This window comes from Pinus tabuliformis, chromosome 6, assembly GCF_031772625.1.
Source record: "Pinus tabuliformis cultivar Carrire ecotype Pingquan chromosome 6, CPIR1, whole genome shotgun sequence".
NCBI lineage: Eukaryota > Viridiplantae > Streptophyta > Pinopsida > Pinales > Pinaceae > Pinus > Pinus tabuliformis.
The window spans coordinates 356,306,232-356,329,076 of NC_142292.1; positions in this window are offsets into that span (position 1 = coordinate 356,306,232).

The window sequence follows — 22,845 nt, forward strand, 5'->3', positions numbered from 1 at the left end:
AAAGACGGCAAGGCACCAGGGCCTGACGGATTTACAGCCAATTTCTTTCATGAATTTTGGGAACTCATCAAAGCTGAAGTATGGGACCTAGTGGAGGAATCTCGAAGCATGCACTGGGTCCTCCCGGCCCTCAACTCTACCTTCATAGCCTTGGTACCCAAAGAAGCAGCTTCAAACAAACCAGAGAAGTACAGACCAATAACGCTATGCAATGTGATCTACAAACTCATTTCAAAGGTCATTGCAAACCGACTCAAACCGCTCCTTCCCCTGCTCATCTCTCCAGAACAGACGGGTTATGTAGAAGGCCGGCAGATCATGGATGGAATAATTCTATCAAACGAAGTAATACATTCATTAAAGCTTCTCAAAAAACCAGGTATGCTGCTAAAATTAGATCTTTCTAAAGCCTTCGACAAGCTTAGCTGGAATTACATTCATAAAATGCTCTTGGCTTTTGGCTTTAATGCAACCTGGATCAGATGGATCATGAACCTAATCACATCTCCCAGTTTCTCTGTCTTACTGAATGGCTCTCCCTCATCTCCTTTTCATCCCTCGCATGGCATCAGGCAAGGGGATCCACTTTCACCTTTTCTCTTCGTTCTAATGGCCGAAGGGCTCAGCAGGCTCCTCAAATCGGCAGTCTCCTCCCAAGCTCTCAAAGGCATCTCTCTCCATGGACGCACTTCTCAGACACATCAGCAATTCGTTGATGATACTATGCTTTTTGGGCACCCTTCCTCAAAAGAAGCCTCTGTTTTCAAATCTCTACTCTCCCTCTTCTCTGAAGCCTCTGGCACTTCCATTAACGCTGCAAAATCTCAACTCTTTTTCTTCAATACCCCCACCACCACGCAAAGGAACATTGCTCGAATTCTGGGATTCATAATATCCCACCTGCCCTCTAAATACCTGGGAGCTCCCCTTTCAGACTCAACAATCAAGCATGCATCCTGGAGGTCGCTCTTGGATAAACTCGAATCAAAGCTCTCATCCTGGACTTTTCGGGCTTTAAATATGGCAGGCAGGCTAGTCCTAATCAAATCAGTGTTACAAGCAATGCCGCTCTATCTTTTCTCCATCTTGGCAGCTCCAAAATGGGTACTGAAAGCCATACGCAATCTCCAACGCAACTTCCGCTGGGGCTCCACCGTCCTGAATCGGAAATGGGCTCTAGTCAACTGGATAGAGGTTTGTAAAACCAAATCAGAAGGAGGATTAGGACTTCGGGACCCGCTTCAAAGCAACAACACAATGGGAGCTCGAATTTGGTGGAACTGGGTCTCCAAGCCAAACACCCCATGGGCTCAATTATGGCAAGCAAAATACGCCAAAGGCAGCCAATGGAGTGATCTCATTAGAATCAACCCTACAGCGCAAGGATCACTCATCTGGAATAATGCAAAAAATCAAAGCAGCTTCATACAAGAACACAGCTTTTGGGAAATTCACTCAGGCAAAGCAGCCAGATTCTGGGAAGACTCATGGCAGCAACTCCCTAAACTTGCAAATCTGTTTCACAAACCTCTTTGTCAAGCTCATATGAAGCAAGAGAGCATCACACAGGTTCACCAATTCTGGCAGAAATCTACACATCATGACTTTCAAACATGGAAACCAGCGCGACTCTGGCAAATAGACTGGCAGGGAGAACTGTACACCGATATTGATCAGGAACTCACAAACAGGAAAATCCGCCACTCCAACCAACAGGATAAACTCAGATGGGGCTACACAACCAAAGGAACTTTTACCACAAAAGAAGCCCATCACTTGCGCTACTCAGATCTCCAGGCGGCCAAAGATCAAATCTGGGAACAAGTCTGGCACTCAGGGCACTGGCCCAAGATCTCCACCTTTTTATGGCTACTAAGCAAAAAACGCATACTCACTTGGGATAATCTGATAAAAAGAGGATTTGTCGGGCCCTCCAGATGCCCAAACTGCAACATCAACTGTGAAACCATTAGTCACCTAATGGAAATGTGCCCACTAGCAAAGCAACTCTGGGAGAAAGTTGAGAAATGCAACATGAGAGCAAACCAAAGACAGGAGGATGTAACGGAAAACATAAGGAACTGGTCCAAAAAGCCATTTAAAAGCCTGATTCTTAACTCTCTATGGAGTATTATACCAGGCTTTCTGTACTGGACCCTATGGAAGGAACGTAACCACAGAATCTTCAACAACACATACAGATCTATAGATGATCTTTGGCTCATCCTCAAAAAAAACATTGAGGAAACCCTGGCCATCAAAGCCTGGCACGACACTGACATGCCAGAAACTCAGCAGGAGCGCCTCATTCTGAAAGAATGGAATCTTGATCTCAAGGCCTTAGTCAAGGTAATCGCCAATCCCTCTATTAGATCCACCTCCCAATCATCTTGGTCCCCACCAGCATTCAACTCATACAAGCTGAACTTCGACGAAGTAGCCAAAGGTAACCCTGGCCCTGCAGGATTTGGGGGAGTCATCAGACGAAACACAGGAGAAGCAGTACATTTATATTATGGAACAATAGGCAAAGACACCAACAACGCCGCAGAACTGGAAGGTCTCTGGAAAGGAATCTGTCTCGCTGAACAACATCACTTCTTCCCACTTGAAGTTGAAGGCGACTCTCTTATACTCATAGAGGCGGCTAAAAGAATACAGGCTGGGGCTAAGGCAGTCAAGATTGCAACAAGTTGGAGGCTGCTTAGCCGATTGGAATCCCTGGAGGAAAAGCTCCACAATCCCCACAATATAACCTTCCATCATGTAAGGAGAACTGCAAACCAGGTAGCAGATCGGATGGCAAATCAAGGCGTGTCACAGTCGACACTTTACTTCTCAGGCTCACTGGACACGGTAGATGATGCTCAACTCAAAAAGGATTGCATCTCTTTGGTGCAAAAAGACCTCTCTCTCCCGGATGCGGGTGATTTTGTTGTGCGATAGGCAGGTGGCTCGTCACATGGGCAGGTGTCAGCCCGGACGAGCCACGATTCTCCAGGACGAGGGCATAGTAAATACGCCGGAGGGTGAAGTAAATTGGGTTTTAAGGCATGTCCATTCGACATTCAATGCGCAGCAGAGAGCGAGGAGGATGGCGCTCCATAAACTCGATCCCCATGTCACTTTCCTGCATTCCTTCAAGCCGTCCGAGCAAGCGCTGGCAGAGACGGAACATTCTCTGGTTCAGTGTAAGATTTCTCAGAGGAATTCTTGTCTGGAGAAAATTCGGGAGATGCAGAGAGAAAGGCCCAGAATGAGCAATCGTCGTGGCGGTTCCAGGGGTCGTGCTGCTACTCAGCGGCCAGTCATTTCGCCTTCCTCCTCGTTGGAAATCACTTCTGAGCAGAATAGGAACGCGAGCAGACTTGCAGGCCACAGCAATGTGCGTGGGCGGGGAGAAATCATGGATTGTGGTCATGTGGAGCATCCGGCTGTTCGCTACCGGATCCCCTGCACTCTCGAGAACAACACTGTCATTGTCTCAGTCTCGGTGGAACATTGCAGCAGTCTCAGGGGGCAATTGGAAGACCTGAATGTGCCAGTGGTTGACATGCAAGTTCCTATGGTAGATATGAGGCGGCCAACCAGAGCAGACACTCCCCCAGCCACACAAGCAGTTGATGCAGGCCCCAGTGAGCCGGTACAGAGGTCTTTGCTCTCGGAGACGGAGGAATCCCAGAAGCTCAAAGGTAAAATGAAGGATGAGCCATACACAACTGATGAGGAATAGCTCAGCCATCATTCTGATCTTCGCTGTCGGGAAAGGAACGCAACTCTCTGTTTGTCTCTTCTGCTCTCTTTGTCTGTTTGTCATTCTATCGGTTTATGTGTCCACTATGTCGATCTATATGTCGACTGTGTCGATTTATATGCTGTCTATGTCGGAAATTTGCACCGTCAAAGGTCGCAATGCTAGTCAGGGTGGTAAGCTGATCCAATTTTTGTAATTGTGGTGCTCTGAAATGTCCATTTTGGGGAAAATGCCAATCTCTCTGGAGTTGCAGGGCCACGGTCCTGATGTAAAAAATGCTGTAATTTTTTATATTTTGTAATATAAATAGCATAGTCTTACGTAGAAAAAAAAAAAAAACCTACAATCCTATACTATCACAAATTATAATTAATAAACATTAAGTATAATGTAATATCCATTTAAAATTTATATACTCATAATACAAATAGAATAAGATATTCTTACCTTTATTATTTTGAAAAAACATAAAAATTATGTTTAAACATATTAATGTTAGTCACTTTCACATAGAAAATTAGATTCAAGGTTTCCTGAATAATCTAGACACTATGCCTAATTTTGAGCCATTAAGCCAGATTTTCAGCCTTGATTTTCAAGAGAATCATGATTCTCATTCTTCTGTACCGCTACCTTTGACCACCCCCTTGAGTGTTCTCGAGCCTGATACTACTCTTGTTGAGATTAACCCTGGTAAACCCTTGATATTAGTTCAGATCTGGACTCATCTCAGAAGAGAAACTTGGTAACTTGTTGTAGAACCATCTTGGTGCCTTTCCATGGGGTTATGAGGATATGAAAGGCATTCCTCCTGAAACATGTACACATTGTATTTACATTCAGGAAGGAGCCCGACCTGTACAACAACCCCAAAGGCGTATGAATCCATCTCTAAAAGATGTTGTGAAGGAAGAATTACAAAAAAATTTAGATGTCGGTTTCATCTATCATATTTTTGATAGTCAATGGGTCTCTCCATTAGTGTTGAAAGATGGGAGATGGCATATTTGTATTGACTATCGAGAATTAAACAAAGCCACTCTCAAAGATTACTTTCCTTTTCATTTTATTGACCAGGTGCTTGATACCCTTCCAAGAAAGAAATAATTTTCCTTTTTGGATGGCTTCAGTGGTTACGACCACATACAGATTGCACCCGAAGATTAGGACAAAACTACTTTTACATGTCCTTGGGGAACATTTTCTTATAGAGTGTCCCCTTTGGTTTATGTAATTCCTTGGCTACCTTTCAAAGGGCAGTGTTGGCTATTTTTGCTGATCTAGAATGTGTAGAAATTTATATGGATGACTTTTCTGTGTTTGGTGACTCTTTTCAGGAGGCTCTAAAAAATCTGGAAAAAGTACATCTTCGCTGCCAAGAAGCCCATCTTACCTTGAGTGACAACAAATGCAGGTTAGTGTGAAAGGCAGGAGTGGTGCTTGCCCATCTTATTTTTGATAAATGTATCCAGGTTGACCCAGCTAAGATTGAGATCATTCTGCGTCTTCCTACACGCAAGACTCAAATGGAAGTAAGATGTTTTTTAGGACATGTTGGTTACTATAGGAGATTCATTGAAAAAATTTCTAGTATAACGACACCTCTTTTTTTACTTCTAGCTAAGGATAGTGAGTTTTCTTGGTCCACAACTTGCCAACAGTCCTTTGAAACATTGAAGGAAATGTTAGTACAGGCACTAGTTTTGAGAGGTCCAAAATGGTCTCTACCTTTTCACATTTCCTCTGATGCTTCAGATTTGGCTATTGGCACAACTTTAGGACAAGATGAAAACAAGAAATCCTATGCCATCTATTTTATTAGTAAGAATTTGTCTCCCACTGAATTAAATTATACAGTTACAGAGAAAGAGTTTTTAGCTGTGATTTTTGCAATTAACAAGTTCAGGCACTATATTACAGGGTATGAAGTCTTTGTACATACTGACCATTCACAATTAAATATTTGATGAATAAACCATTGACTAGTGGTAGAGTGACTAGGTGATTGTTACTGTTGCAGGAATTTAATATTACTATTGTTGATAAACCAAGAAAATCTAATGTGGTAGAAGATTTTCTTTCAAGATTGAATAATCCTGGTGAAGTAACTCCTGTTAATGATGATTTTCCTGACAAACATATTTTTGCTATGTCAACGGACTCCCCATGGTTTGCTGACATTGCTAACTATTTAGTCACTGGAAAGACACCACCCCACTTATCCATTCGCGAAAAGCATAATATTATTCAGAAAAGTGTTGCATACTCCTGGATTCAAGGAGATCTCTTTTACACTGTGCCATATTTGATTATCCATAGATGTGTAAGAGAGGGAGAAGTGTTTGAAATTTTAAAATCTACCCATGATGAACCTTGTGGAGGCCACTTTGCTGATAAGCGGACTAAATATAAGGTATTGCGTGATAGTTACTTTTGACCTTCCTTGTTTAAGGATGCCAAATAGTACATCAGGCGATGTGATAGTTGTCAGCGAATGGGCCAGCCTAATCAAACCAATGAGATGCCTTTATGGCCCCAAGTTATGATTGAGCCTTTTGAAAAATGGGCTATTGATTTTATAGGGCCAATAAATCCAACTTCATTACATAAAAAGCATATTTTGGTCTATACAAATTTTGTTACAAAATGGGTAGAAGCTAAAGTTGTTTCCTTTTCTACAGAAAGGGTTGTTGCTGATTTCCTTTTTATTGAAATTTTTTCTAGATTTGGTGTGCCTAGAGAGATTGTTTTTGACAATGGTCTACAGTTTATTTCTAATCTAGTGTAGGGTGTGATGGAGCAATATAAGATCCGGCATAGGAAATCTACACCATATCACCCACAAGAAAATGGCCAGGTGGAATCCACGAACAAATTCATCGAGTCCATCCTCATAAAAATAGTAAATATGTATCAAAAGGATTCGGCTAAAAGATTACCGAAAGCTTTGTGGGCATACTGGACCACTTGGAAAAATAGCACGGGACATACATCATATGAGCTAGTATATGGCAAACAATTCCTGTTGCCAATCGAATTCCAGATCAAAACCTTCAGAACTGCAGTTCAGTTGGGGCTAGATCTCTCTGAAGTGCAACAACAGTTTCTCCTTCAATTGAGTGAGCTGGATGAATTTCGAAGGGATGTTGTTCAGCAGAACATATTGATTCAACAGCAACGCAAAAGGTGGCATGACAATTCTATTAAGGAAAAGCAGTTTCACCCAGGTAATTGGGTACTCCTTTATGATTCTCGATTTAAATATTTCAAAGGAAAATTCCATACATGTTGCATGGGACCTTATGAGGTGGTCTGAGTATTTGAGAATGGAGCAGTAGAGATTAAAACTATTGATGGACAAAGATTAGTGTTCTTGGTGAATGGACATAGATTAAAGAAATATTTTCAACCACTTGCCAAGAAGGATTTTACACAACAAGTCCAACAACAATTTTGGATGGTAGTGATGGATGGTAATACCAACCTGTTGAAAACATGAACTCTTCTTCTTCTAAAAAGAAAAAAAAAATGAAAAAAAAAAAGAATATATATATATATAATAGTAAAAAAAAATATTTTCCTGTAATTATGAAAATCAGTTTGCTGACATGATTACAGAAGGATCAAGTTGAAAACCATCTTGCTAGCGTGCAGATAAAAAAATTCTAATAAAACGAGAATGTTGCTTGATCTTTAGATGTGCTAGCTCCCACCAAGAAGAATCACGTTCAGCAGAACCGGCCGTTACACAAGTTTGGGGTAACTAGCATGTATATTTTCATTCAAGTAACATTTAATTCTTGCTACAGTATTTTTTTCTTGCACCAGTGCAGGCAGACTTTCCAGAAAATTTTCTGCCTTTCTTCATATTCCATTTTCGTAATTCCCCATCAGTTTTCTTCTTCAACCCCAGAATGATTACCTTCCCATATTCTTCTAAATTCACCCTATCCATTTCGTAAATCCCACTTTTATCCCTTGAATTTTTTTCTCTATCCCACTTCTATTTACACCCTCTCAATGGTACTATTCTTGGAATCCTTGTCATAAACTTCCTTCTCATTTTGTGTTTTTGCCCCTTTTCCCACTTCTTTGTTCCCCCATGAGCTTATTGTAGGATCTAGTGCAGAAAGAGCAAAAGGATGTGCTCAGAAACATCAAATAAATGGCGAAGAAAACCTTTCATATGATTGGGAAAATCATATTAAAGTCCAGCCTATGTTCTACCAAAATTTCTTGTTTTTTTCTTCAGCAAATTTTCTGCTTGCACTAATGCAAGTACGTTACAATATACGGTAGTGCAAGAATAATAGTGCAAGCAAAGCAACGTAGTATAGGCGGTGCAAGCAGATCAGTGCAAGCACGCACCTCGTCAGAGATATAATGGACTTTATTCTTTCCATGAAATATAGCGTGTGTCATAAAGAAGTGGTTATTATGAAAACTTAAAAGATTTCCTTTCATTTGATCATTAAGTACTTTATGTTATCATGTATTAATTAGGGAGAAAATTATTTTTGTACAAAGTGTTTATGGTTAGAAATTGTGATCATTTTAATGAATGCTAAAGGTATTTTTTTTAATGAATTATGAAGATGATGTGGAGTATGTAACCATTGCTTGGTTATGATTACACCCCTTGCGAAAAGATCCTTTGTGCCCTCCATTTGAAATCATTACCTTACCCAACCAATAAATCATCGCCGCAAAGTACCCCTAATCCGTCCCGCACACTTTTCAAAGGATGTTACACGTCCATGGCGATTTAAGGGATGTATTAAGTGATAATTTAAATGATTGGATGGTGAATTGGAAAAGGGCGGTGGATGGTTGGGCCCCTACCCATAAGAATTCGCCTCCCTCATTGTTTCATGCGAAAGGGAGTGGACTATTCATAACTGTTAACCAATGATGCCGCCCGTTATAAGTGAGTCGTTGTCCCTCAGGAAATTAGAGCAAACCGCCGAATACCACAATAGTCTTGCACTGTTGTAGGAATCAGGGCTTCTGCAACTTTTACAGAGGTTTAATGGGCATGACAGGGAGGTGGCCCTACAATTTTCCAAGAGTTTTAAGGATGGCCAAGTTAAAATTGGCCCCTTAAGGTTCAAGGTCACATAAGAATTCATCGCAGAGGCCACAAGGTTAGAGAACATTGGCAAACAATGGTTCAAAAATCAAAAGTTAGAGAATAAGTGATGGCATCGATTCGTCGTTGACAAGAAAATGCAGGTGAATTGGAAGAATGGCATCCTCTATAGTACCCTGCTAGATCAATGGCGATATCTCCTTTATATTTTGCAAAGGTTTTTGACCTGCAAGGGATGCTATTCCTTCACATTTTTTTACCATTTCAGAATATTGCTACATTTCGAAGCGGGCTGACACCTCCGATGGAAAATCGATTTCCCCCACTTCTTTCTCAGGAGTTTAGAGAGGATGGCCAAGGGTGTGGAAATTATACGAGAAGACTAGGCTGACCGAAAATTATACCATCATGGGTTAACCAAGATCTTGGTCAAGAAGGAGTTGGAAGCCAACAGCATGACCTGGGCAGCATTATTAGAGCAGTTACACAAAGAGACACTCGTCAGGAAAAGGAAAAACAACCCTGCTAGTCCATGTACAAGCAGGGGTCCGGTTAAAAACAACGTGGGAGGTTCTTCTCGCACTAGTACAAAAAGAAAGAGATCCATAGAGACAACAAAAGAGGAAGCCCCATATTCAACAGAGAAGGCGACCAACGCCTCCATTGAGAAGAACCCCTCCCCTTAGACTACCTCTCCAGTGCATAAAAGTGCCTTTGAAGGGCATAATTTTTCAGTCCTTGTGGATGCAGTGGTCCACTCCAAAGAAACAGAAATTGAAGATGATGCCTTCCTGGCTAATTTTATCTGGAAAACTCGGAAGAAGAAAGAAGAATCATGTTCAAGCAAGGATTTAGTTGAAGGGTCAGATGCTAATATGGCGCAGTCCCCATCTTAACAAGGTACTAAATCCCCTGCCACAATAGTTAAAGAGAAGGAAGCACAGGGTACTGAATCCCCTGCCATAGTAGTTAAAGAGAAGTAAGCACAGGGTACTGAATCCCCTGCTACAATAGTTAAAGAGAAGGAAGAACAGCATAATGAATCCCCTGCCACAGCAATTAAAGAGAAGGAGCCACAGGGGTACTAAAATGCCTCCACCCGATGAGTTAGAGACACAAGTCTCTCATCTTAGTAGTCATATAGCCGAGCTGGAACACCAAGTTCAGGATTTAGAAGAGCTTATGGTTAAAGAGCAGGATGATAAGCAACATAGTAAGGAAGAATTGACCACAGAGGTCAAGAGGTAGAAAAGAGAAGTCAAGGTGTGGAAGTATCAAGCTTCGCAGTGTTTTAAGCGTCTCAAGAAGGCGACAAAGAAATTGAAGATCAAAGAGAAGAAGTCCAAGATAGTGCAGGCCGACATCAATATTACAGTACAGGATTGAAGTGAAGCACCTAAATTTTTGAGGTTTTTGAAGTAGGTAAAACGTTGTGTGAGGACACACAACAAATTAGGGGTGGCAGGATTTTAGTCCCATAAATTGTCCCCATTCTTGTCAATTTTCCCTTTATAAACCACAACTATTTACCTATGTTTTACCCTTTTCACATACCCTCATCCTGCACCAGTCGAAGCATGGTGATATATTTCACATGTACTTTATTTTGCATATTTCTTTTCAATTTAGAAATTAATTAATTATTTAATTCATATTTCTTACTTTTAATGCACTTTTGTAACTTATCCTTATCTCCAATAAATACTTGGTAAATAAATCCACTTAATGTTGAAAATGCAACAAGATGATGGAGCTTAGTGAAAAGAAGTCACCTTCACCAAGTGGGCCCGTAGGCTATTTTTGGTGCAAAGTCTATTTTTAGACTATGTTTATTTTTAGACATATGGATCATGGTATATGGGTTGCAGGATGGTATTTATGGATGATTGGTCATGTTGGTGAAAATAGATGGACCTCTATTTTTAGACATGTGGGTGGAGTCTATTTTTAGACTGCCAGTCAAAAAATAGAATAGTCGAATATTATTAGCTCTTAATAATATTTGGACTATAAACATTATCTTATGCTCTTGCAGCACTTCAGTTCGAGTTATGGATGTGGCACATGCAACTGCCAGAAGGAAATACACTTTTCCTATGGGTTAGTTGAGTTATTGCATGATGGACTTCAGTTAGAACTCAAGTGATTGAGTTTGGTGGAGTTGATTGAGGAGTTGATGGAGTTGTGTTCAGTTTGACTTAGTTAAACTAGTTGTATTTAGTCTAACTGCCAAATACACTAGTCATGAGTGATGTGAATTAATTATTAATTAATTCACTAATTATTAACTCATAAATCAACTAAAGAATACATCAGTTAACTCAGTGCATGGACAGCTCAGTGGAGACAAGTGTTAGAGGTGGGTGAAAGGGTGAGACTACTATCAGTTGTGACTATAGTTGTGCATGAGATTTGCACAATCATTGATTGAGATTTCCAATGAGGATTGTGCAGTACAAGCCAAGGGAATTCGAACTTGGATCGGACCCATTCTTAACTTGGATTGCGCAGTAGAGGCAGGCAAATAGTGGAGGAGATTTGAACCCGTGACTTGTTCATATCTGAGCTAGTTTGTGTGTAGCATGTGGAGATAGTACTGAGTACTTGTGAGAAGTATTCTACTATGTATTGTTACATGTTCTCTATCATTATCATATACAGATAGTTGGCGGTTTTCAGCTGTATACTTTCCCCATTACATACTGTGTTGATATGTGTGATTGATGTTTCAATGTGTGCATGTGATTGTTTTTAATTCCGCAAATTGATGATCAATGGTAGAGGAGGTTATGTATTATGCATGCATTCCGTAAATAGTGTATAATCAGGATAATCTCTGTGAATAAGTGTTATATTATTCAAATTTCTACATGGTATCAGAGCGAGGTTGATCATCAGATCTATTATTCAGAAAGTGATTACATTTTATTTCTTCAGGCAAAGTCTGTAATCGGGCCAGGTAGCCTCTAGATTCATCCTTCTTTTGGAAGGTGAGATATCCAATAAATTCCCATACAGTCAATCTCTATACGAGAAATAATTTTTTCTCACGAATTTTAGATCAGAAGCGGTTGAGTTTTGAGCTGGTGGAATTTGAATTTGCAGCAGTGTTTTCTTGGTGTCGAAGTTGAAATGACTTTCAACGGATTGCGACTGGAGTATGCTCTTGAAGGCAACTCGAATTATATTTCATGGAAAGACATGATGGAGGCAGTGTTAGATGAAAATGGGTTGAAGGAGTTCATAGATGCTGAGGTCCCAAAGCCTACTGATGCTGCTCAAGTTGAGGCTTGGCAAAAGAAGATAGCAAAGTGTTGAAGGATTCTGTTGGAGGGCGTGAAGGATCACATTGTATCCAGCCTGCATGGAAAGGCTTCTCCATACTTGATGTGGAAAGCGTTGACAGATTTATTCCAAAGCAAGAGCGACCAGAGGAAGTTTTCGCTCAAGGATAAACTCAGAAAAATTAAGTGTGAGAAAGGAGACAGTATGCCCAAGTATCTCACGAAGTTCACCCAATGCCAAGATGAGCTGGGAAGTGTGGGGGTGACTGTCGATGATGAGGACTTGGTGAGCTTGGCTCTCCTTGGTCTTCCGAAGAGTTGGCATTCCTATCAGGACTCTGTCAATGGTCGGGAGAAATTGCCAGGATGGGAGAGACTTTGGTCTGATCTTGTGCAAGAGGAGATCAGGCAGAATACCAAGGATGGATCTTCATCCAAGGCATCTGATGAAGAAAATTGCGCTTTGGCTGCCAAAGCAAAGAATGGGAAGAACAAGAAAGCATCTCATTCTGGTGTGAAAGGCAAGAAGCGGGACATGTCCAAGGTGAAGTGCTTTCACTACCACCAGCACGGACATTATGCCACAAATTGTGTGCAGAAGAAGAAAAATAAGCAAGCTGCTGGATCTGCAGTGGGAGAGGCCTTAGCCTCGCAGTTTGAGCTAGATTTTTTGTTGATCGCATGCTTGGTATCAAGTTTGATGGGATCGGTATGGTTCTTGGATAGTGGTGCATCTTTTCACATGACAAGAGATCGGGATTTGTTTTCTGATCTGGATGAGAAAGATCTTGGAGTGCACATCGAGATGGGCGATGATGGTAGATACAGTGCAACCGGTATCAGTACCATTTCCTTTGAGAGGGAGTCTGGTAAACCCTTCATATTGAAGGAAGTGATGCATGTTCCAGGATTGAAGAAGAATCTTATCTCTGTGGCGATGTTAGAAGACAAGGGATATGATGTTGTCTTCAACAAGGGAAAGGCTTTCCTGTGCAGTAAGACAACTGGAGAAACCCGGAAGATAGGGGTTCGAGTCAAGAACCTTTATCAATTACATGTAGATGGCTGCGCAGCAATGGCATGCAAGGTAGAAGGATTGGTGAGCCGGGATGATGGCGAGCTGTGGCACCGGAGATTGGGCCACCTTCACCATGGAGCCTTGAAGATACTGCAACAGATTTCTACTGGGCTTCCTAAAGGCACTCTTGCGTAGTCAGATCAGTGCAAGGGGTGTACTTTGGGAAAATTTGTGAAAGCCACCTTTCACGAGAAGGATAGTCATGCCACGACGATCCTTGAGAGAATTCACACAGAGGTGTGTGGACCTTTCTCAGTAGCTTCGACAGCAAAGCACAGGTACTATGTGATATTTGTTGATGATTTCTCTCAAAAGTGTTGTATCTTCTTCATGCAGAAGAAGAGCGAGACATACTCAAAGTTCTGTGAGTTCAAAGCACTGGTCGAGAAGGAATCGGTGAAGAAGGTGAAGGCTCTTAGGAGCGACAATGGTGGTGAATTCATCTTTGGCGAGTTCAGGGACTTCTGCAGTGCAGAAGGGATTCGAAGAGAGCTCATAGCTCCCCATAAGCCACAGCAGAACGGGGTTGTTGAGCCGAAGAACAGAACAATCGTGGGTGCTGCATGGGCGATGTCGCATGATCAGGGCCTACCCATTCACTTGTGGGAGGAGGCATGCAATACTACAGTATATGTGCAAAACCGTTGTCCTCACAAGATACTTGGCATGAGTACACCCGAGGAGGCTTATTCTGGTAAGAGGCATGATATTTCCCATTTGAGGATTTTTGGTTCTCATGTTTACATGCATGTGACAAAGGATGCCAGGAAGAATCTGGAGCCGACCGCAGAGGTTGGGATATTTGTTGGGTACACTGATACGCCCCACAACTATCGTGTATATTTTCCAGACAGTCGCAAGACTGTTGTGCGACGGGATATCAAATTTCAGGAGGAGAAAGCCATGAAGTGTTCGCTTGAGAGGGAGCCACACTTGCATGCAGATGAGGAGCTATTAGTTCCTAAGGATGAGCTTCAGGATGTGGATCAGCCACAAGATGAAGTTCATGGAGTGGAAGAGACCACTCATGCAGCGCCAACCATCAGAGGGCAAAAGCGCACTACAGAAGCTGAGCGACTGGCTCAAGATGCAGAGAAAGTTGTAGGACCACCTATAGCATAGCGCAGACAAAGACAGTCACCTGATCGGTACACTGGATACATGGCTCTTGTGAGAAAATTTGTCGTGACTGAGCCATTCTCTTTCGAGGAAGCTGTGGAGGATCCCGCATGGGTAGTTGCCATGGTGGAAGAGTATGATTCGATTGTCAGAAACAGTGCATGGGATATTGTCCCAAGACTAGAGGGGAAATCAGTGGTGGGTTCGAGATGCATTTACAAAGTGAAGAAGGCAGCTGACGGGAGTGTGGAGAAGTACAAGGCAAAATTTGTTGCCCGAGGCTTCTCACAGATAAAGGGGATCGATTATGAGGAGACCTTTTCACCTGTGGCAAGGTATTCTTCCATACAGACGATTCTTGCTCTCTCAGCGCAGATGGGGTGGCACATCCATCAGATGGATGTAAAGACTGCATTCCTCAATGGATTCATTGAGGAGGAGGTGTACATAGAGCAGCCCAAAGGTTTCGAGATCTTCAACAGCAAGTCGCATGTGTGCAGGCTCAAGAGAGTGTTGTATGGGTTGAAACAAGCACCTCGTGCTTGGTACGCACTGATAGACAGTTATTTCACCGGACTTGGATTCTCCAAGAGTGAGGCGGATCCTAACCTATACCAGATTGTGGTGGAGGTAAGTTGCTGATCATTGTACTTTATGTAGATGATTCTATTTTGACGGGAGATGAGTTGTTGATACTTTCATGCAAGGAGGATCTTGCTAGAGAGTTTGAGATGAAGGACTTGGGCCTCCTTCATTATTTCCTGGGATTGGAAATTTGGCAGCGCAGTGATGGGCTATTTGTTTCTCAGGGTAAGTATGCCAGGGAGATACTGGAGAAGTTCAACATGCATGGTTGCAAGCGTGTTGATACTCCTCTTCCTGGAGGTTGGAGGAAGGAGGATGCTACTTTAGCAGAGGTAGTGGATGCCACTGTTTATCGACAGTTGGTGGGGTCGCTTATGTATCTGGTCAATACACGACCCGATATATGCTATGTTGTTAACTAGCTTTCACAAGCTATGGTTAAGCCAACCAAGCTCTTCTGGAAGGCAGGCAAGCATGTATTGCATTATCTTAGAGGCACATCGGGATATGGATTGTGGTACAGACAGGAGGATGAGGTGAAGCTATGTGGCTTCACGAATGTAGATTGGGCAGGGAGCCCAACGGACAGAAAGAGCACATCTGGAGGGATCTTCAGTATCGGGTCAACAACAGTTTATTTTTACAGTAGGAAGCAGAGATCCATGGCACTCAGTTCGGCAGAGGCCGAGTATATGGCAGCAATTTTGGCTACATGCGAGGCTATATGGATGAGGAAGATCCTGGTCGGGTTGTTCGGGCCACACTTGGAGCCTACTGTGATTTATTGTGATAACCATAGTTGCATTAAACTCTCGCTAATCCAGTATTTCATGATAGATCCAAGCACATCGACATCAGGTACCATCATATCAGAGATTGTGTGCAGCGGAGAATCATGTTACTTTCATACATTCCCATGGAGGATCAGGATGCTGATATCTTGATGAAGGCGCTCACCAGGAGCAAATTCGAATACCACAGAGGCAGGATAGGGGTTGCAGATAATCCATATTTTTTTGAGAGGAAGTGTTTAAAATGCAACAAGATGATGGAGCTTAGTGAAAAGAAGTCGCCTTCACTAAGTGGGCCCGCAGGCTATTTTTGGCGCAAAGTCTATTTTTAGACTATGTCTATTTTTATACATATGGATCATGGTCTATGAGTTGCGGGATGTTATTTATGGATGATTTTTCATGTTGGTGAAAATAGATGGACCTCTATTTTTAGACATGTGGGCGGAGTCTATTTTTAGACTGCCAGTCAAAAAATAGAATAGTCGAATATTATTAGCTCTTAATAATATTTGGACTATAAACATTATCTTATCCTCTTGCAGCACTTCAGTTCGAGCTATGGATGTGGCACATGCAACTGCCAGAAGGAAATACGCTTTTCCTATGGGTTAGTTGAGCTATTGCATGATGGACTTCAGTTAGAACTCAAGTGATTGAGTTTGGTGGAGTTGATTGAGGAGTTGATGGAGTTGTGTTCAGTTTGACTTGGTTGAACTAGTTGTATTTAGTCTAACTGCCAAATACACTAGTGATGAGTGATGTGAAATAATTATTAATTAATTCACTAATTATTAACTCATAAATCAACTAAAGAATACATCAGTTAACTCAGTACATGGACAGTTCAGTGGAGGCAAGTGTTAGAGGTGGGTGAAAGGGTGAGACTACTATCAGTTGTGACTATAGTTGTGCATGAGATTTGCACAATCATTGATTGAGATTGCCAATGAGGATGGCGCAATACAAGCCAAAGGAATTCGAACTTGGATCGGACCCATTCTTAACTTGGATTGTGCAGTAGAGGCAGACAAACAGTGGAGGAGATTTAAACCCGTGACTTGTTCAGATCTGAGCTAGTTTGTGTGTAGCATGTGGAGATATTAATGAGTACTTGTGAGGAGTATTGTACTATGTATTGTTACATGTTCTCTATCATTATAATATAAAGATAGTTGGGGGTTTTCAGCTACATGCTTTCCCCATTACATACTATGTTGATATATGTGATTGATGTTTCAATGTGCACATGCGATTGTTTTTAATTCCGCAAATTGATGATGAATGGTAGAGGAGGTTATGTATTATGCATGCATTCCACAAATAGTGTATAATCAGGATAATCTCTGTGAATAAGTGTTATATTATTCAAATTTATACACTTAACATGACTGTTGATTTAAGTGCAAGATCGAATCTCGCACTATTGTCAGCGCAACGAATCCGCACACCTGATCCGAACTTCCCTAACAACCACCACATTTTGTGCATCGTTGACCATGAAGACCAGATCAGCCAAAGGCAGCCAAGACAAGACTAAAGTTGTAGATTGCTTGAATGGAAGCTGAAGATTTGTCCCACAGCCAACGAGTTCAATTGTCTATATTTAAAAGTCGAGAGGCTAAAATCTACATTTTGTTATGTAAACGGTTGATTGAATAGCCTGTACTAAGTTTAGTAGTTACGACCTTGGGTCGACTGTCTATAAATCATAGAATGTAAATAGAATTAGGGAATTGGTAGATAGAGGAGATAACATCATTGTGTTCCAAGCGTATTGTATATTTTTGTTATCGCCCAAATCTGGGCTGGACTCTATATAATCTGAATTACTGAGTAGCATCATTTCTTTGACGAGAAACGAGCTAGTTGGCTAGGGCCCAACCAACCCAGCTCATTTACCCTATTTTCAGTTTCGTATTTATTTATGTGTTCTTATTGCTAAAGTGTGATTTAGTTGAATTCTATTTCCATGCACATATATTCCTACCAATGTGTGAACAGATCCGTCGTGTGAATTAGTTAGATTTACTTTCTTGCAATTTTATTTCAAGCAATTTATTTTAGTTGATTTCCCTGCCTAGTCCAAGAAGGAGAAATGAACTTGCACCAATGCATGTTGGTCTGATTAATCCTTTCTTGCAATTTCCTTTCATGCAATTTATTTCAGTTGGTTTTCCTCACCTGGTCCAAGCAGGAGAAATCAACTTGCACTAGTGCACGTTGGTGTGATTTATCCTTTCCTGCAATTTCCTTTCATGCAATTTATTTCAGTTAGTTTTTCTCACCTGGTCCAAGCAAGAGAAATGAACCTGCACCAGTGTATGTTGGTGTGTTGCAGCAAGTATTTATAGTCTCTTTCATGCAACTTTTTTTTCCTTTCTCCTAAGTAATATATATATGCAGATGGTAGGTTGATTCTTTAGTGGCCATTTCGAGTTATGGTTATTTACTCTTATTTTACATACAGTTAATATTGGAAAAATCTATATGTGCAAACTATTTCTGCAGTTAATTTTCATTTGCAATAGCTAACACTTATTTTGAGAATTGATAACGAAGTGCAAGGAACTCTTCTTAGGTGCAATAACTAGTTTCTCGTCACATGATCTGAGTGCTAAGAACCCTTGAGGTTCGAACCCTTGCATGAAGTCAAGAATCTTTGGTAAGACACAACTTATACCTCTCGCATAAATCTTTGTGCTTGCACTAGTGCAGGCAGATTGTGATAAGTGCAGGACTAACTAGTGCAGGAAGGAATTCTTTAAGAAAGCAGGTTTAAGGGCCCACTTTACAAGACTGCTAAATTGTTTCTACTAAAGAGAAATATGAGCATATACTCAGTGATTAAACATTGATCAGTTGGAGTGATTGTCTTCTTATTTTGATTCCTTTGAAAATGCATTCTTTCTTGTTCCAAGAATAGATTACTTTGATGATTCAGTTGCCTTTTACTCTTTCCAATTCGATTATGCAAGTTTCCATTTAAGAAGGTAGGAATTTACATCAAAAAGGTTCATACCATCTCTGGCATTGCCTGTGCTTCGTCACTAAGTTTATGGATCCCCTGGGTTGACAATTAAGTGTTGAGGAGTTACTTAAGTAGAAGTTCTGCACCCAACATTTTGGCACCTTGGTTGGGGAGACAATTTGATTTGGTAAAAAATTTCTATTTGATGCAATAGGGGTAAGTTTGCTTTTATCTTTTTTCTGCAGTGTGCTTCTATTGTTTGGGAAAATTTTTTGAAAGAATTTTGCTGGTGTTCAGTATTCTTTGCAACATTTTATTAGAAGTTGCTTTGTTATTTTTCTTTTGAGATGAATACCCATAAGAGGTAGAGGTCCGAAGCCCACTGAGGGTTGAGGAAATACTGATAAATCCGAAAAAAAAATCATATTGGCTCTTCTCCTACAGGAAGGAGGTCCAAAATTCAAACCCATCATGCAGGAACAATCCACCTGGACTCTGGTGACAGTAGCTCAGGTGTGGTTCAGCCCAAAGAGGGGAAGGAGGAGACTACTAGTAGTCAATCTTCTCATCCTGTTGAGAGTGGTTTGCATGAAGGGGAAACAATGGAAAATTGTGAAGATCATGTGGAAGGAACTGGCGAAAATCGGGTAAATGAGTAATAATTCACTTTTGAGTTTCCAATTATGGATCCCGATACTACTTCACAGATGAAGAATATTCCACCATCGGCTCTTCCTCATTTCCATGGTAAATTTCATGAAGATCCTGACTCTTTTTTATTCGATTTTGACATTTTGTGTAGAAGTTATGACTATTCAACTGAAGCTTAGAAGTTGAGATTGTTTCCTGCTACTCTTAAAGACACAGCTTTGCACTGGTTTATGGGGCTAGGATGGAACACCATAACTTCTTGGGATCAAATGAAGAGAGTGTTTTTGTCAAAATATCAAGAATATTGCAAAACTCGGGACATGCAAGATGAGATCTTTACAATTGTGCAGAATGATGGTGATACTCTTGAGGATTACCTAGAAATATTTCTGTATATTTTACAAAGGTCGAAGCTTAAGTTTGATTTTGGTACTATTAGAACTTTGTTCTTGCATGGACTTACTAATAATGCTAGAAATAATTTGAACTGTTTAGGACAAGGTGATATTTCTTATAAAGCTTTTGATCAAATCTGTGATTTGTGCAGGAAATTTTCAAGGAATCTGTATAGATCCGGTAGAGGAATTTGGAGTAGAAACAGAAAAGCCGAATCTACTGATGCTATGATTATCAGACTAGAAAATAGAATTTAAAATATGAAGATTGAAATAATGAATTAGCAAACAGTTAGACTCTTTGAAATTTAAGTAAAAACTTATAAAAGAACAAGAGTCATTATGTATTTTATGTCCTAAATGTAGAGATAAGCATCCTACTAAAGAATATCCTCTTAATTTGAAGGAAACTAATAAGTGTGTTATTTGTGTAGAAGACCATACCACAGAAAAGTGTCCCTCTATACCAGGACTTAAAGCTGTAATCAAAGGGGAACAACCTGAAGCTGAATACTTATATGCCATGGGAGCAAGGAGGAATTGGCCTCAGGTAAGTGCAGGTATGGCTCCTGAATTCTCTCCACACTATTTCGGTTATAATGCACATGCATATTCTTATCCTAACACTAATCATTCTCAACAGTGGCAGTATGGGAATCAATTTCAGCATGGCCAACCTTCTCCACCATGGCAACAAGGTTGGAGAGGGCCAAATCATCCTTAGTATTCCTACCAGCCACCTATGCAGTCATATCCACCTACATATGCACCTTATCCAATGCCTCAGCCATCTTTACCTCAGAGTCAGTCTACTCCACCTTTTCCTTTACCCCCAACATTTCGACCTCCTTAGTTTCTTGCTCAACCTATAGCCAATCCTAATAATAATAAAGCAGTGCAAATGATTTATGTAACATACCTGCCTTTACCATTTGGGTACCAGTCTATTCCAGTTGGGGTTCATGATATCCAATTGAGTTCAGGGAGCACTGTAACTTCGGAAAATCAGAAGCACCCTATGGTGATTATTGAAGAGAAAGGAGAGGAGGAGACTCCTAACCATTCTACGGAATTTTTCAACAAGCATCCAATTCCCTTACCTTCTGAATCCTTACCATCCTCTTCCAACCATCCTCCCTTTCTAGAAAGGCTAGTTGTGGAAAGAAGTGAGCCTATTTTTGAGACTAGCTTGGTTTCTGAACTCAGGAACCTTTTTATTAAGGTACCTTTGTTTTAAGCCATTAAAGATATCCCCATTTGTACTAATATCATCAAGGAAATTTGTCTCAAGAAACCAGGGAGGAAGAGATTAGAACCCCAAACCATTCAATTCGTTGGTAGGGCAACAGAGTTGACGACAGGATGTGTGTCTATGGAGAAATATACTGGTCCGAAAACCCTATTGTCTCAGCTCATATTGGTGATGTCCTTTTCTCTAATGTTCTTATAGACCTGGGGGTAGCCATTAATGTCATGAATAAACTAGCCATGGATCAACTTCGGTTATCTCATCTTCGTCCTACTCCCACTGTGCTTGAATTGGAGGATAGATCTAAAATCAATCCAGAAGGAGTATTGGATGATGTGATCATTGCATTAGATTCTTGGGAATATCCCGCTGATTTCATTGTGCTTCAACCAAAGAATCCAATAGGAGGACATCCCTTGATCCTGGGTTGACCATGGCTTGCTACAGCCGATGCATATATTGGATGTCGTTTCGATGACATGTATATTTCTCATGGAGATTCTAGGAAGAAAGTTACCTTGTATCCTCCTGCCAGATCCATTTAGGACCTCTGATATATCTTATGGTTGGATCAAAGCAGTGATAAGGAGACTCAATCCATTTCTCTTATACATCATTATACTAGGTCTTCACAAGAAGATGAGATTCAATATTTCCTGAATAATCTAGACACTATGCCTAATTTTGAGCCATTAAGCCAGATTTTCAGCCTCGATTTTCAAGAGAATCATGATTCTCATTCTTCTGTACTACTGCCTTTGACCACCCCCTTGAGTGTTCTTGAGCCTGATACTACTCTTGTTGAGATTAGCCCTAGTAAAACCTTGCATATTAGTTTAGATCTAGACTCATCTCAGCAAGAGCAGCTTGTAAACTTGTTGCAGAACCATCTTGGTGCCTTTGCATGGGGTTATGAGGATATGAAAGGCATTCCTCTTGAAACCTATACACATCGTATTTACATTGAGTAAGGAGCCCAACCTATATGATAGCACCAAAGGCATATGAATCTAGCTCTGAAAGATGTTGTGAAGGAAGTATTACAAAAACTTTTAGATGTTTGTTTCATCTATCCTATTTTTTACAGTTAGTGGGTCTCTCCATTAGTGTTGGTTCCTAAGAAAGATGGGAGCTGGCATATTTGTATTAACTATCAAGAATTATACAAAGCCACTCTCAAAGATTACTTTCCTCTTCCTTTTATTGACCAGGTGCTTGATACCCTTACAGGAAAGAAATACTTTTCCTTTTTGGATGGCTTCAGTCGTTACAACCAGATACAGATTACACCTGAAGATCAAGACAAAACTACTTTTACATGTCCTTGGGGAACATTTGCTTATAGAGTGCCCCCTTTGGTTTATGTAATGCCCTGGCTACCTTTCAAAGTGCAGTCCTTGTTATTTTTGTTGATCTAGAATGTGTAGAAATTTATATGGATGACTTTGATGTGTTCGGTGACTCTTTTCAGGAGGCTCTCAAAAATCTGGAAAACAAACTTCTTTGCTGCCAAGAATCCCATCTTGCCTTGAGTTACAAGAAATGCATCTTAATGTGCAAGGCATGAGTGGTGCTTGGCCATCTTATTTTTGATAAAGGTATCCAGGTTGACCCAGCTAAGATTGAGATCATTCTACATCTTCCTACACCCAAGACTCAAAGGGAAGTAAGAGGTTTTTTAGGACATGCTCGTTACTATAAGAGATTCATTACAAATGTTTCTAGGATAGCTACCCCTCTTTTTCGACTTCTAGCTAAGGATACTGAGTTTTCTTGTTCCACAAGTTTCCAACAGTCCTTTGAAACATTGAAGGAAAATTTAGTACAAGCACCAGTTTGGAGATGTCCAAAATGGTCCCTACCTTTTCACATTTCCTCT